The sequence below is a fragment of the Maylandia zebra genome, linkage group LG9 (assembly GCF_041146795.1).
Source record: "Maylandia zebra isolate NMK-2024a linkage group LG9, Mzebra_GT3a, whole genome shotgun sequence".
Taxonomy (NCBI): Eukaryota; Metazoa; Chordata; class Actinopteri; order Cichliformes; family Cichlidae; genus Maylandia; species Maylandia zebra.
In genome coordinates this window covers 33,190,362-33,202,112 of record NC_135175.1, presented here as the reverse complement: position 1 = coordinate 33,202,112, position 11,751 = coordinate 33,190,362, and the positions used below count along the sequence as shown (strand labels likewise).

Below are 11,751 nucleotides of genomic sequence, written 5' to 3'. Positions count from 1 at the left end.
ACAAACATAAAAAACCTCAGATGCATGGTTTCTCATGCTTTCTCATGTCTGAAGAAATATAAAGGTAAGCTGAGCGGCCTGTGCATGAGGGGGGCTTTACCCACTTCCTTTAGTTCAAGTGATGAGAGTCTTGAATCCAAGCTCTCTGAGATGGGAACAATTAAAGAAATAAGTATGGCTCTCATGAGGTGGAGTACAGACAGAGAGATAAGTAAAGATGACCAGGACTGTCACATAGAACTGCAACCTGTGGAGGAAAAAGAAAGTGATGAGTTTGCAGAAGCTGAGGAGAAAGCTCAAAGTGATGTTGAAACAATCCTCAACAATCTGAATTATTTACATGATGAAGATCATGCAGATAAAGCTGCAGTTGACATTGTAAATGTGTTAATTGCAAACATTCAGTATCCTGATGCAGAAGATATCACATTAAGTGAGAAGTGTAGCTCACCCAAGCCTGCTTTTGACGTGGACCTGGTGATCAAAAAGGTGAAAGACTTTTTTGCATCATGCGCCCTAATTATAAAACCAGATGAAGTAAAACAACACTTCTTCAGGTTTGCTAAAATAGAATTTGAAAAAATGAACAGTGAGCTGAAAGATCATTTGAAGAAAAGCAAAGGATTTTTGACCTTTCAGAGACAACAGGCAACCTCCCCTGAGAGTGAAAGAGCTGACTCCAGGAAAAGCGAACACATAAATCCCTCAGAAGTTCCCAGAAAATCACCAACCTTAGAAACCACAGTTAAAAGTTCTTCTCCGCTCAACTTCAGTCAATTTATGCCACTTATGAATAGGCTGTTTAGTAAATTAACCCAGGCAGGAAACCTTGACCTGACAAGTAAGGAGATGTTTTCAAGGGAGTTGACAGAAAATGTGTACGACCATGTCGAGTCAACATATCCAGCCCCCACGATGCAAATGGGTAAAAGTCTCTCAGAGTCTGACTTCTCTAAGACTTCACAGGGTAACTGTAATGTACCCTCTGCTCCTGAGGTGCCATATGTGCTCGTAGAAGATTCAGTGGAAAGGTTCTTACAAAACCTTCTTTTCTGGTTGGAGAATGAAACTTTAACCCAAACTATTATAAATGACAAAATTTCTGGTGCCGTGGAAGATATAGTAAGAGTGCTGACCCCATCAAAGGAAGAAGTTATGATTGGAGCAGATGCTGGTGAAACAAGCGACAGACTGTTTACATCACAGTCAAGTCCAGTTACTGATCTCACCAATCAGCCAGTTTGTGTGAGTGCAGAAGACCCGGACCTGGTTTCAAATACAAGCAGTGATCAGGCATCAGTCTCTGACACTGACCCCACAGAGGGTCAAAGTCAGCCAGCAACCTCTGAAAACCCAGAGGAAGAGCTGTCAGAAACACCAGTGTCAATTCACGCTAAGCTCATTGCCAATCAATTTAGTACTCTTCTAGCCACAAGAATCGCACAAAATTTGCACAAAAATACCAGAAATCTTCTGGATCCAAAAAAATTAGACTTGGCTATCAACCATCTGACAGATTTGGTACTTTCTGAAGTGAGATGCACAGAAAACCTGGAAATTCTTAAAATGAACAGGGTTGAATTAGTCAAGGCCACAGCTGAAGGTCTTATCAAGGAGTTTGGATCTGCAGACAAGTTCTTCGATGTAATGTTGTCAGAAGATTCATCTTTTGACGACACTATTCTGAAGCACCTAGCAATGAATATTGGTGATCAGGCATTAGTGTCTCACTCTGAACCCACAGAGGGTCAAAGTCAGCCAGCAACCTCTGAAAACCCAGAGGAAGAGCTGTCAGAAACATCAGTGTCAATTCATGCTAAGCTCATTGCCAATCAATTTAGTACTCTTCTAGCCACAAGAATCGCACAAAATTTGCAAAAAAATACCAGAAATCTTCTGGATCCAGAAAAATTAGAGTTAGTTATCAACCATCTGACAGATTTGGTACTTTCTGAAATGAGATGCACCGAATCCCTGGAAATTCTTAAAATGAACAGGGTTGAATTAGTCAAGGCCACAGCTGAAGGTCTTATCAAGGAGTTTGGATCTGCAGACAAGCTCTTCGATGTAATGTCAGAAGATTCATCTTTTGACGACACTATTCTGAAGCACCTAGCAATGAATATTGGTGATCAGGCATTAGTGTCTCACTCTGAACCCACAGAGGGTCAAAGTCAGCCAGCAACCTCTGAAAACCCAGAGGAAGAGCTGTCAGAAACATCAGTGTCAATTCATGCTAAACTTGTTGCCAATCAATTTAGTACTCTTCTAGCCACAAGAATCGCACAAAATTTGCACAAAAATACCAGAAATCTTCTGGATCCAAAAAAATTAGACTTGGCTATAAACCATCTGATAGATTTGGTACTTTCTGAAGTGAGATGCACCGAATCCCTGGAAATTCTTAAAATTAACAGGGTTGAATTAGTCAAGGCCACAGCTGAAGGTCTTATCAAGGAGTTTGGATCTGCAGACAAGTTCTTCGATGTAATATCAGAAGATTCATCTTTTGACGACACTATTCTGAAGCACCTAGCAATGAATATTGGTGATCAGGTATTAGTGTCTCACTCTGGACCCACAGAGGGTCAAAGTCAGCCAGCAACCTCTGAAAACCCAGAGGAAGAACTGTCAGAAACATCAGTGTCACCTGATGATTGGCTAATTTCAAATCAATTTAGCGTTTCTCTGGTCATGAGAATAAAACACAAATTGCACAAAAATGCCAGAAATCTTCTGGATCGAGGAAAAATAGACTTAGTTGTCAACCATCTGACAGATTTGGTACTTTCTGAAGATAGATGCACCGAATACCTAAAAATTCTTAATAATAACATGAATAAATTAGTCAAGGCCACAGCTAAAGGCCTTATCGAGGAGTTTGGATCTGCAGACAAGTTCTTCAATGTAATGATATCAGAAGATTCATCTTTTGACGACACTATTCTGATGCACATAGCAATGAATCTCGGTGGCTTCGTGAATCCTCCAAAGAAATCCAAACTTGCCAGGTTTTTTTCAGCAGTGTTAAAAGCTTTGAAGAAGCCGTTCAGCTGCTGCTTTAAAGGCAGTACTGATGACTAAATTGTCATCTTGATTTTTTTCAAATACCTCTTTTAAAATCTTAAAGCAGTCTGGCCTCAGAGTTAACATCTGAGGTATATTTTATTTTAAAACTATTTCATTCGACTTTAATTTGTTTTTTAAGTACCTGTTAGGATTCTTTAGCTAGTTAGCATCACATTAGCAAACTGCTTCGGAGCACAGCTGCCGGAGTCGCGGGTTTTGTTGAATCAGGCGTTGGACCTGCTGGAGGAATGCTCTGCGATGATGGTGGAAAACAGCCGCCATTCAACCCATTTGAGAGCTTCAAAGAATCCCAGCCAACATTTATATGTGGGGCCCATATAGTTTGGAAATGGGCTGAAAAATGGGCCCCATATAGGATTGTCCGCGGGTTCCGTAATGGCCCCATATTAAATGCCCATATAGGTGTTATGTTAGGAAAATCTGGGAACTAAATGGGCCCCAACTGGGAAAAGTACACAGAAACCCACCTGGGCCCCATCTTTCAAGTTTTTGTGGGTACCATGTAGGCACCACATAGGCTAAAAAGTGGGTTTTAAGTGGGATTGTCCGCAGGTTCCATAATGGCCCCATTTTATAAGCCCATCTCGGTGTTATATTGGTAAAATCTGGGAACTAAATGTGCCCCAACTGGGCAAAGTACACAGAAACCCACCTGGGCCCCATCTTTCAAGTTTTTTGTGGGTACCATGTGGGCACCACATAGGCTAAAAAGTGGGTTTTAAGTGGGATTGTCCGCGGGTTCCATAATGGCCCCATTTTGTAAGCCCATCTCGGTATTATATTGGTAAAATCTGGGAACTAGATGGACCCCAACTGGGCAAAGTACACAGAAACCCACCTAGGCCCCATCTTTCAAGTTTTTGTGGGTACCATGTGGGCACCACATAGGCTAAAAAGTGGGTTTTAAGTGGGATTGTCCGCGGGTTCCATAATGGCCCCATTTTATAAGCCCATCTCGGTGTTATATAGGTAAAATCTGGGAACTAAATGGACCCCAACTGGGCAAAGTACACTGAAACCCACCTAGGCCCCATTTTTCAAGTTCTTAGTGGGTACAACATGAGGAAAACATGAGCTAAAAAGTTGGAATGGCATTAGCAGTGGGTTCTGTATTTGCATCTTATTTCTAGTTTGAATTGACTAAGTTCTGGCACTGAGTGGGCCCCATGTAGTAAAACAGTCACAAAATCAATTTTTCAGACGGCTAATACGGGTTCTGTGACACAAAGACACCAAATATATTAAAGCTGACCGCAAACAAAATCTAGTTTGTAAATAAAACCATTTCAAAAATCACGAGGGTACACAAAACAACATTTTTCACATTTATTTTGTCCAACAACTGTGATTTTACGTAACTGTATTCCAAAGTGCGTAAACGTTTAAAAACTAGAAATGTCAAACTACAGCAAAATTCCTTAGATATTTGGAACTGTAGCAACATGGGGAAAAAGTCAGATGGAAAACTCAAAAGCTTATCTTGAATCAGCAGGGTTTGTTTTTTTACAGAGCCGTAAGTCTATTTTGTACCCTTGCAGCCCTCGGTCCTCCTCTGTCTTTAGCTCCACTGAACCACTTGGACAGAGCCTTCTCTGCTTCTTGCAAGTTGACTTTTGATGTTAAATAATTCTTCAGTGCCTCTGCAAATGAAGAAGAAGAAAAACGGGCAAGCCAAAGTAAAGTTAATCTTAGCTTACTTCATTTGGTGATGATTTTCAAAGAACAATGTTTATTTCACTTTATTGCCTCAAAAAATATATACAAATTGCATGATAACCAATCTCAGTTACACTTTCAAACACTTTATTAAAAAAGTTTAGTTTTCTAAAGTTCAAATGTCTCAAGTGAAACTAACTTACCATACACAACATTAAAAAGACGCAAATCTCTGAACTTTTTTTCCCCATGTCGGCCAAGCATGTTGTACTCCACAGCCAGCTCAGGTGATATGAGGAATTTCATCATCCTTCTTGTGGCATCGTCTACACTTGTTTCCCCTGTATCTGCTACCATGGCAACCTGAGGGGAACATACAAAAAGGACAGATTAGATACTGGCATCTGGTTAGGAAAAACCTGTCGCTGGCGACTTTTTGGGGGCTAAAGGGTTAAAATAAATAGGAATTGGCCAAAATTTGTATAAACTATGAAATAGCAGAACAAAAGTAAAAAAAAAAATCTTTATCTGTTATCAGAATCAAATATTTGAATAGAATAAAAAATTTAACTTTCTGGAAGATTTCTCATTACATCTGTCATAAAAGTAACAACATCTCAGAAAAGAAACATGATAGCAACAGAAAAATATGATAGCAGTGTGATGTGATGGTCCCTGGCCAGATTTTTACACATATTATAAGCCCTGTGACACAAAAACCACAGAACTCTGACACGCACAGACTGTTTTCCTTCGTGCTAATGAAGAAAAATGCTGGTCTGGTATGTAAAAGGGAATTTATTCTTCCAGGACCTGAAGCTCCGTAATGCAGCCCTCCAACAGCCAAACCTATCTGTTCTCTGATTGTCTTGATGCATGCTCAATCATCCAGGTAAGTAAATCTCCAAAAGTTGATTCTGTTCATCTGGACGTAGCGCTTGCAGCATTTTCTCCCACTGAAAATGCTACGTTCAGATGAACAGAATCAACTTCTGGAGATGTTCTCTGATTGGATTGTTTAATTGGTGATTGACATGAAATTGACCAATCAGCTGAAAGGAAGAAAAATAGGGTCAAAATTTGGATGTGTAAGTATAAATCCACACACAGCCAGGAAAGCCGAGCGCAGAGTTGTTTGTAGCACCAATTCAGCCAGAGTGGAGCCAGATGGATTTTCCATCCATCCACACTGTAAAGTCTATAGACCAGCAAGTGATAAATTAACAGTGTTGTTGGTATTTTCTAAAACAGTTGTATGCAATAGGAATTGCTGTTTATAGTCCTCCTGTATATCTGCATGTTCCCTCCCAATTAAAACCTGTGATAATGGAGATTCAAATTCATGTCATACCTATACCAACAGTTATCAAGTATCCAGATCGACCTTTACTGATGTGCTCTGTCAGTGCGCCCCAGGGCAGCTGTGGCTACAATGTAGGTTGCCATCGCCAGTGTGTGATTGTGTGTGTGAATGGGTGAATGACTGAATGTAGTGTGAAGCGCTTTGGGGTCCTTAGGGACTAGAAAAGCGCTATAAAAATGCAGGCCATTTACCATTTAAAGGAAAATTGTTATTTCCATGTATTTTCCTGTTCTGCCTTCAACTTTGAGGACTTCCCCCCACATTTCTAGTTGTGACAGTGCACCTACAACAAAAAAAATCTGCTGTGATTTACATTTGTTGAAAGAGCAATTTTGTAAAATAGTCTATTTTTGTATGCACAGTTTACAAATCTGTCCTGTACAGCATGGACTGATTGCATGCTAAAAAGTTGTTGCTTAAAAATAAAACAATAAATTTTTAATTAATAACATCAGCAGAAAGCCTTGTTATTAATTAGATGTACAATTTCTATAGAATACGAAACAACTCAGTTCATTTTTGATCATATCAATACCAGCATATTACACAACTAGTGATGGGATTTTCGTCTCTTTTTAGAAAGCCGGCTCTTTCGGCTCCCAACCGGCTCTTCAGGTTGTTTTGTTGCTTTAATTAATTTATTATTAACAACAATATAAAATTATGAACAAAAGGAATTACTAATGTAAAAAAAGAAACGTGGTTTTATTTATATATGTTTATATATAAATATATATGGTGGCCCCTAGAGACAAAGCATGTACAAACTCCAAAACCCATTTCTAGCATCAACTGAACTTCCAAAACAGAGCTATCTAGATCACTTAATTTACACAATTGAAATCATATGTGTATTTTTTGTGTATTTATACACAAGCACTCATATATATTCATAAAAAATTCCAAAAGCTGTTCATTTACCTGTTACTACCACACACCAAATCCGGTCGTTAGTACTTCCTGGCTTGTGTAGCCACTAGGTAACAAAATCTCAACACTGTGCCTAGCATCCTGGAGCAGTTCTGTTGTGTTTTGTACGTGTTTTGGGGTTTGTACGTGCTTTGTCTCTAGCAGCCACCGTAAATATACTTTTATTTATTCTCTCCACATAAAATGTAATAAATAAATCATATAATACAAAAAAAACAACTATTTACATTTCAACTTTTAACTATTTAAATTTTCAGCTTTTTCCTTTTAAACAAATTTAAAGTGAAACAACACAAAACACTGCAAACCACAACACAATTAAATATAAATTATAATATGAAAACAAACAGAAGATGCACATTCTCTGTCATATGGGCCTGCATGAATAAACTTTCTGAATCCTTTATCATCCGCAATTGAAAATAGTTGTGGATGATTACTATACCTTTCTAATGTGACGTTGTTGTCCCTGGCTCTCTTTCTCTCTCTCTCCCTCCTGCTCTGTTACTGTGCTACTGCGTGTGTAACAACCGCCCCTCCCCCCTCTTCCCAGCGCAAAGCACAAGGCTCGCGTGCAGAGTGAAGCGGAAAAAAAGTGCGAGAGAGAGGGTGAGAGAGAGAGAAAAAACACGCTTGTGTCGTTCACTTCAAAGAGCCGTTTCGTTTTGACCAACACATCACTAACAACCATGATGAAAAACGCTCATCTGCTTCCATCACCATCAGCTGATTAACATTGAGCTGCTGCAGTCAACACCATCAAACTAATTTACTGTTTAATGTTATGTTATTGAATGCTTTTATTTTTAAATCTTTACCAGCGCTTAAAGACTGTAGATGTTCACACCTGGTGTTAGAAAACCGAGCTCACTGCAGTATTTTTTTTTATAACAGGAAATTTAAATTTTTATTGGTTACCGTGTTTATTACCACTTTTAAAAGTAATGTACTTCCTATAAAATATGGATTTGATAAGTTACCGGTTTATTGAAATCAGCTAGTGAACACATCGATCACTTTATTGAACTACACGCCTTACACTCTTGTGAGCTCTGGTTACTAACAGCAGGTGTGAATGTTTGGAGTCCAAAACGCAGATAAAGATTAGAATAACAAGGCAATGTAAAATCAGTTTAATGCAGTTGACAGTAGCAGCTCAGATGGAAATCAGCCAATTGTGAGGAGAGCAGAGGACCAAAACTGTCAGAGTTGTGGGTCAAGTGAAGAGAACACTGTTGGCATTATTGTTAGCATAAAAGATGAAAATTAAATAAATGTTAAATTTTAAAATAGATCATTGCCTCCTGTGCCTAAATAAATATATATACTTAATACCAATAAAAAAAAAAGGATGCCCCAAAGACCATCACTTTTCAAAAATAATAATAATAATAATAATAAGTAATACAAATAATATGAAAGTTACTTACATGTCAAAGATGGTGCTTGTGATCTTGAAGAATCTAAACGTGATAAGGAAATGAAAGAAAGTGCATGAGAAAATACAAACATTTTTGTTTTTTCCCAGGATAATTCAATATAAAAGATTCTCTTACTAATGCACAAAATGAACAGTGTAATTAAAAGTTTGAAAGGCACTGCATGTGTTTATATGATAAACTGACTAATTCAAGCAGCAAACACTAGCAGTGCAAAAATGTATCTAACTAGCTGACAGACTTTAAAGTCACAGGAAGATATATCAAAATGGTGACTTATGCCAGAACAAATGACTTGACAGACATAAATCCTAAATTCCTTTAAGTAAAAAAGGAATTACTTTTTTATAAGTGGTCCCTAGTGGTTTTCAAATTATTACATGGCTTGTTAATTTTTTATTAAATTATTAAGAAGCCAGATGAGTTCAAAACATTTACAAATTACTATAAAGCACTATCCAAACTTCAAATCAAGTGGCAAAATCTCCAAATTAAAAGTACTCGCAAACTATAAAAATTTGATTATACTTAAAAATATGCAAAAACTAATTTAGTGGAATTTTTACCTGCTCAAGAATACATTGAACATGCAATATTTAATTGAAAAGAACAAAATTTGTGTACTTTTAGAAAGGATTATTAAATATTTGGGGATACTAGACATAAAGAGGGTCTCGTACATTTACGGGCATCTAATTTCCTGGATTTAATGGTTTAAAAGTTTAATAGGTCTTTGAAGTTGATAATAAAATTGAGTCCATTATTAGCAAAAAGAATTAAAAAAAAAAAGAGCAAAAAAATGCTTAATATATAATAATTGTTTTAAACTTAAGCTTTGTAATTGTAGCAGATTTCATTATGTCTGTAATTTTTTATTTAGCCCCACAGTAGTAAAAGCCATAAATGGGAGTTAGATTTATTACTAGTATTTTACACAGCATTCAGCTATAATAACATGTTCTGCATTTTCCTACTTCACCATCTGATCTGAACAGCTGCACTCTCTTAATTAATTAATGACCTAACATTTCTCAGTAACCAATAACTAGATGGAACAGCACAGTATCTAAGAGAGTGATCAGACAGTGTTTGAGCTAAAGACGCTGTGTATTTCTTTTGGGGGCTTTTTACACACTGATCCACCACCGTTTTCCCATAGTACAATGCATATCTGGTAACATTACCGTATTCAGATCAGAAAACCGTTTCAGCTGCAGGCATCTACTCCTGTAATTTAAACAATCACCTTGCTACACTGCACATGAATATTACGTAACATGGTATGACTAGCTCATGTTCAGACATTTAAGATACTGTTCAGCCATTTTGTTTACTGGGTAGTGCATAATGGCCGAGTTAGCTGAGCAGGAATCCACTAAAGCCAAAAAAATAATATAAATTTTTTAAATTAATTACAAAAACCTTATAGGAAAACCCAAGAAACAGTTGCAGAAGCACAGAAAAAAACTGCCGTGTACGTTATAGTGTGTAAATTCAAAAACTGTATAGAGAGAATGGTGCAATGAAAACAGAATAAGATAAGATGAACTTTATTGAGTAGAATATAGGCAGTAAGAGTTTTTTAATTAACTTTAAATTATGTTTGCCAAAGACAATGCAGCAAATTAACCCAGTTCTACCTGCTAGCTAAAGATGTTATGCTTCTCCCCCTTATACCGTTTAGGACGACTATAGAAAGTTACTAAAATAACCATTGATGAAAACGTATCAAACTTTAAGTATTTACCTTTGTCATAGTTTTCGATTCTTTGGTATCCTTTTGTCCTCCACGTTCTTAAACACCAGGGAGAGAAAAGGCGCAACAGACGAAAGACCGCGAAGACTAGACGCTAGGCGGTACAATCTGCTCCCTCTTTTTAAACGAGCCAATAGGAGCTGCTCACATTAAAAACAACTTTATTTAAAAAGTCGTTTTACACCTGATACAAAAATTTTAAAAGTCAAACAATGCACAAGTTTAAAAGAACAATTTTATTTTTAAAAGTTTTTTAAGCATAGGGATGGTTAATCCGGTTGTTCAGTCTGACGTCACTAGCCGTGTCTGGGTCTAAACTCCGCTGCAGGTCCATATATCAAACGATCACTATGGGATTACTGAGAGTTGAAAAACTGTCTAAAGTCTTTCATCTTTAATAAAATGATCAACGTTCTGCTCTACCAGGTGTAACAATTGAGTTTAACATCCAGGCATCCATGAAAACGGAATTTATGACATTTAACGGAGTTAGAAGTTAGCAGGGAGTTAGCTCGCTAGCTTCTATCTAATACAATATAGCATGTCCTGACTGCGGGGTTTTGGAAACAAATTAAAACGTACAGCTCTGCTATCACTTCCAGCATAAATGAAGACAGAAAACTAAACAGCAGTGACGTTTGTAGGGTTACTGAAGTTGGGCTAGCTGGTATATAATGATGTGCTACGTGACCGCTAGCGACACAGCTATGTTAGCATAATATAAACAAGCTAACTTTTTTCCACTCGATAAAAGTTAACGTGAGTGTTCTCGGTGGTCAGGAACAAATGTAATCGCATGGCAGGATGCTGTAAAAGGACCAAACTTCAGCCAGGAGAACAACTGAGATAATCCATCCACAATACGAGGTTAGTCATTCATATACTGCTGCATGGGCTGGGCTGTAGTTACATCCTAAGGTTTTAAAAACTGAGCTTAAATAAATGATTAGCGGTAATAAAAGCCGAGGGAGGTCAACAGGGATCACTGACTGTTTTAGGAGCTTTTTGAGATCAAATAGAAGAAAATACATAACATTAAACATGTTAACAACACAAAAGCCATATTAAACGCAGACTACTTTAGACCCGGAAGTAGGATTCGTCGCGTCATCACTGAACAACCGGATATGTTTTAAAAAGTAATATATAATATTTATCAAAAAGTGTCACCCAAATCAACATCATAATAAAAATATAATTAATAAAAATATAATAATGATAAGAAGAAGAATAACAGTTTACCTAAAAGCTCTTTTAACATTAGACTGGTTTTGAACCATAAGGACAAGGGAGTTTCACAGTTGAAGTGTGACTGCTTGAAAGACCCCATTCCCTCTCCTTTCCACTAGTTCAAAGAAAATATAAATTATTTCTGGTTATATAATTTGAGGGCACAAGTTTGAAGAGTAACATTTTAACAGATCGGTAATATGCTTCAGGAGCTTTACTGGATCTGATTAACCAAAACTTCCATCTTCCATGTAACTAACTGTCTTTTCTCTAATACAGTAGAGTGT

The 11,751-nt window shown here is 37.4% G+C and overlaps 1 long non-coding RNA gene across 1 annotated transcript; it reads right to left on the bottom strand.

Annotated features, from left to right (window-relative positions):
* Positions 1–4,402: 4,402 nt before the first annotated feature.
* On the bottom strand, positions 4,403–10,326 carry LOC112431118 (uncharacterized). Its single transcript, XR_013100199.1, has 4 exons — positions 10,226–10,326; positions 8,470–8,502; positions 4,950–5,109; positions 4,403–4,730 (listed from the first exon to the last, which is right to left on the bottom strand). It is a non-coding gene; the product is annotated as an uncharacterized LOC112431118 (long non-coding RNA).
* Positions 10,327–11,751: the final 1,425 nt, after the last annotated feature.